Consider the following 5637-nt stretch of genomic DNA (forward strand, 5'->3'; position numbering starts at 1 on the left):
GGGCTTGGGCTCGGAATTAGCGTTGGATACTGCATTCGCGGATGGCTTCCTTTTTTTTCAATGAAATTGATGAAGAAAATTTATCTTCCTCAATCGAATATTTATCGAATACATCTAAGACGTATCAATGTTCTAACAATGATGTGACATTGCAAAATGCTTATCTAATACTGATGGTGATTTGTTAATAGGTACATACATTCGCTGGTAAAACACTTTTTATCGGTGTCACATTAGCAACTGCTGTTGCTTTAAATGGTGCAAAAAACAAAATTTTTAATAAAAATGCATTTAATGTTTATTTAAAAAATGTAATAAAATATTAAAAATTAACATGTTATTTTATATATATTTCTTAGAATTTAACACTTAATTAAATAATTCATCTTTATCTTTTTTGTCTATCTAATAAAAAATAATTGATTTAATCAATTATATATTTATTTTTTCTTTTGGTTCATTTCGCTGTTGATGTAGATGGTTTCTCTTTTTCCTCGTTCCACACAGCAATTGTGGCTTTTTTATAAGTATTTCCTGTTGCATTTTTTCGATTATGGTCTTTCAATTTTATTATTATTGATAGAGAGGCTTTTTTGAGATTCTTTCGAACTTATTTCCTTTTTGTAAGACCGTAGTTTCGATCGATAAGGTAGTTCTTCTTTTTTTTCTGTCATTACTGCTTTTTCTTCATTAGTGGTTTCTATTTTTTTATTCTCAAGTTGTATAGTGTAAGTATGTAAATGTTGCTTTAAATCTATGGGATTCTCATAATTATTTGGACAAGCGGTGCATTTTATTATGCCATTGTCCAAAATTTTGAAAAAAGGATGTATTACTTTGTAATTCTTTTGTTCTTCCACTGGATTTATATTATATCTTTTTAAATGATCTATAGAGTCATCACCAAACTTATATATTATTGTTACAATTGTCTTGCATAATGTGCATTTTAATTTATTTAAGTCGTCCATTTTATTAAAAATCTGCAACCATATTTCTTTTTTCTCCAATGGTATTTCTTCATGAAAATCTTTTACGTGCTTTTTGACATGCGTGTAATCTTTCTTTAAAACAAAATTAATGTTCGGGCACAATCTACATTGAACGTTATTGGTATTGTTAATTAAATGGAAATACAACTATTTCCATGTATAAGTATTTTTTTCCATTTTTTCGCGGGACGACTCGTCGCGTACTCTCGCCCTCTCTTTCCTGGAGTGATTACGCACCGCATATTATACAGAGCTCACAGTATAGGATCTTCTCGGTTTGGAGGTCATTGCACTGCGTCGGGTGATTGTAGCGGGAGGGTGATGGTCGATAGCAAATCGATTTTTTATGACAACGTCGCCTGCTGCAGGCCGTCTCTCTCTTCCTCCCTCGGTCACCCTCTATAGTGTCCTCGTTTGGCTCATCTTCGGAAGAATCCGATATTTCGGGAGTAGGCACGTGCTCTTTTCCCATTAGCCTAGCCGACTCGTATCTGAGTAGTCTGCTCCGGAGGGTAGGGAGAATCCCTTTGACCGACAATTGTCTAGCCTCAAGTTCCCTCCTTAAGTCGTCAAGCGAAAGGTCGCACACCCATTTTAAATACTCCTTATTAACCATTATCGCTTAGAAACACGAAATAAGAAAGAAGAGAGAGATAAAAAAAGGATCACTAATCAATAAATATCTCTCGGTATCGTTAGGTTACAGACGGGCAACACGGTTCGCTACGCCGATCTACAGGAACGTCACCCCGGTTAGAGAGAAGAGAGAGTACGCTTTTCAAATATTTTCGACCGCTCGTACGACCGAGACCCAGTGTGGCGATATGGGCCGGGTTTTTTTGCGCATGCGTGGCCGAAACAGCGGCGTATCATGTTAGTTACCAAGTAAGCGCGAAAGTCTTGGCGGGCGGCGGGCCTAGTGATAGCTGACAGCGAGCAGTAAGGGTTAGGTAAGTCGATTAATTATAAATAATATTATTTATTATATATTTATTGATATAATAATATTAAAATGGATAACGTAGGAAAAGGAGCAATTAAAAAACAGAGAATTAGGAAATTTCAAAAAGCATGGCTAGATGAAAATATTTTTAAAGGATGGTTGGCTCCTCATCCTGTAGAAAATAAAGCAATTTGTACTATATGTAATAAGACTATCAGGTGCTGCAAAACGGATTTAATTAAACATTCTGAAACACTTAAACATTTGGAAAATTCGAAAGAAATTAATTCTGAAAAACATAACGCGACTGAAAATACAAGCACATTAACGCATAAGGATAAAGTCAAACGCGCAGAAATAAAATTAGCTTCTTTTTTTGTAGAGCATAACGTTGCTTTTCGTACGGTCATTTAATTTCGTTATTAAAAGATATTTATATTAGATATTTATATTTAGATTCTGAAATTGCACAAGATGTTTCACTTGCTCGACATAAGTGCGCAAATATTATCACAAAAATTATTGCAAAACGCGAAATTGAAAATATTGTTCAAAACTTACGAAGTTGTAAATTTTCCATTTTAATTGATGAAAGCACAGATATTTCAAACACCAAAGTAATGTGCGTTTTTGTTCGATATGTGTCACATTTAAATAAAAATGTTGTAACGCAGTTATTAGAATTATTATCTTTAGATGCGACAGATTGCATCGCGAGTAAAATTTTTGAAAATTTTAAAAGAGTTTCAAGAATTTTTCAATGTAAAGAGAAATAAAATTTTAAAATTATCTAATACTAGATGGCTTGTGTTACACAATTGCGTTGTACGACTTCTCGACAACTAGGAAGTTCTAAAAAATTATTTTATTTTAGCGACAGTAGAGGATAAAACGAAATCTGCGGAAACTATTTTAGCAATGTTAAATGATAATTCAATTAAAGCATATTTATTATTCTTAAAATATTCATTAAATTTTTTAAATAGCTTAAATGCTTTATTTCAGTCGCGTGATATTTTAATTCATAAATTATATTCAACTAGCCAGAAATTAATTCACCAGTTAGCTCAAAATTTCATAAATTTTAATCCTCTTAAAGATATTTCTACTTTAAATATAGACGATCAAAATAATATTCAACATATTGAAAATATATATCTTGGACCCGAATGTAATACATTATTAGAAACATTATCTTTGGAGTGCGCGCAACAAATTAAATTAAAATGTTTAGATTTTTATATCACAGCAGTTCGAGAAATGCTGAAGCATTTACCATATAAAGATAAATTATTTGAACAATTAACTTTTCTCGAACCAAGATTGCTCTTTATGAAGAAGGTAGACTTAAAATTAAAGATTTAACCTACATTGCTACGCGATTAGGACATATTGATATCACAAAGTTAGCTTTTGAATGGAGAATTTTGCCATCATGTTTTGATGATAAGCAGAAAACAGAGTTAGCGTCTTTAAAAATAGATCTAAAGTGGAAAAAAATAGTAGAATTTAAAGATATTTCTGGGGAAAAGATGTTTCCAAATTTAGAATCTTTAATCGAAATAGTTCTTTCTTTTCCCCATTCGAATGCCGAGGCCGAACGAATTTTTTCAATAGTAACAGATATGAAAAATAAAAAAAGGAACCGATTGTGTAATGATACTGTTTCCGCGATTTGTGTTATTCGGTCTCATTTTCAATCACAAAACATTAATTGTGTAAACTTTGAAGTAGACAGGCATTTGGAACTGCATAACGCGCAAAATTTACATGGAGAACAATGCACACCTGATGGTTCTTAATCATTTTGTTTTTTTTTCATTTTTAAATATTTTATTTTACTATTTTATTATTTAATTATTTTATTTTGTAGAGTCACACATCTAGCCAATATTCTCTTAATGCATGTTAGTTATGTGTTTTTATAAACTTGTTTCTTTTCAGAGTTTAATTATTATTCTGTTTTCAGAGTCATAATATAATTTAATAACGTAAACTTGTGTACCTGTAACGTAAACTTGTGTACCTGTAAAAGCCAAAGCTTTGTGCAATTTAATTTTTATAATTTTATTTCTAAATATATAATTATTATTTTATTTTTATTTCTATAATTATTTATTTTATTTAGATAATTATAATTTGTTATATAATTAAGTTTATAACATTAATTTGATTTTAATTATATTTATATTTAGAGTTTCATATATATAATTAATTATTTAGTACTTTGGCTCGTATAAATTAAAAAATAACGAACAAGTTCAGGCTAACAGACGAGCTGAATTATTTGGATATTACAAAAATGATTTTCTCTTTCATATATATAGTTTAATCAAAGTAAACGTTTCGACTGTACTCAGTCTTCTTCAATACATTACCGCTTAAGTGTTAGCTACCATTAATATTAAGTTAAGCTACCATTAATATTAAGAATTATAAAACCCCAGATAGCCAAATCTGTTAAGAGCATGTATTAAAACTGTGTGCTATTTATTTTTGCCAGCAAAAAAACTGCAGATTTTATATAAAACTTGTTATATCAGATAATGATAGCAGAACGTTGGCAGAAATGTTATAAAATCTGTTGACATAATTTGGCAGCAAGTCAGTAGCAGAAATTAAGCAGGATTTGTATAGAATTATCATAGCAGATTTGTAGTAGAAACCGAGCAGGATTTGCGCAACGCAGTTTGGTGTCAGATTGACGGCAGAAATCGAGCAAGATTTGCGCGCGCACAATCTGATGGCAAATTGACAACAGGATCTGCATTTTGCAGTTATTTAATAGTTCCTTCGCCTACCGCTATGCGATGTATTTTCTCGCAATCAAATTTCTGTTAAAAATAGATATAAAGTCTGCAAGTCGTGGCTATTAATAAAAGATCAAAAGTATATTTTTCTATCAGTTTAATTTTTGATATCTGACAAGTCTAACATGAGAATATTAAACTTATTAGAATCAATAGGATATATACATGGGAAATTATCCATTTACTTTCTATTTAAAGCATAAAGCAGAATTTAATTCTCATATCAACTATATCTTAAATTTTATAAATTATAAATTTAATTATTTTTGCAATTTATTTTATTAATTTAATTAATAGATTAAATTGAACATTTAATTGCTATGTGAGATATAACTACATACAATATAATATGTTATATATTAAATATCATATTTATGAAAAAAAAAATAATTAGCGGATAACACATCTTAATATGCACCTGTTATATTCATCGAAAAATATTGAATTTTATTATACTTATATGTTCAAATGGCAAGGAACTGCAGATCCTGCTCGATTTCTGCCGCCAATCTGCCATCAAACTATATGTGCAGATCTGCTCGGTTTCTGCCGCCAATCTGCTGTCAGATTTTGCTTACTAACTCTGCTAGCAGAATATCATCAATTGCGGACACAGTGGATAGGAATCTGCTGTAAAGTCATGATTAGATCTGCTGTCATACTGCCGACATGCTGCTAACATTTTGCTATCTGGGACATTAACGCTAATACGATATCGACATAGCGACTGGCCGGTCTAGTATTTGCAGAATGTCTCTGTATCACAGATTTACACATATTAGCGTTAATGTTTTATAATTCTTAATATTAATGTAAGCGGTAATGTATTGAAGAAGACTGAGTACAGTCGAAACGTTTACTTTGATTAAACTATATATATGAAAAAGAAAAA

The 5637-nt window shown here is 30.7% G+C and overlaps 1 pseudogene; it reads left to right on the forward strand.

The window, feature by feature from the left end:
* The first annotated feature begins 2004 nt into the window (after nt 1–2004).
* Nucleotides 2005–2711, forward strand: LOC145947179 (uncharacterized; annotated as a pseudogene).
* Nucleotides 2712–5637: the final 2926 nt, after the last annotated feature.

The sequence above is a fragment of the Prenolepis imparis genome, unplaced genomic scaffold (assembly GCF_030444845.1).
Source record: "Prenolepis imparis isolate NDT839.2.m4 unplaced genomic scaffold, iyPreImpa1.0 SCAF_51, whole genome shotgun sequence".
NCBI classification, from domain to species: Eukaryota; Metazoa; Arthropoda; class Insecta; order Hymenoptera; family Formicidae; genus Prenolepis; species Prenolepis imparis.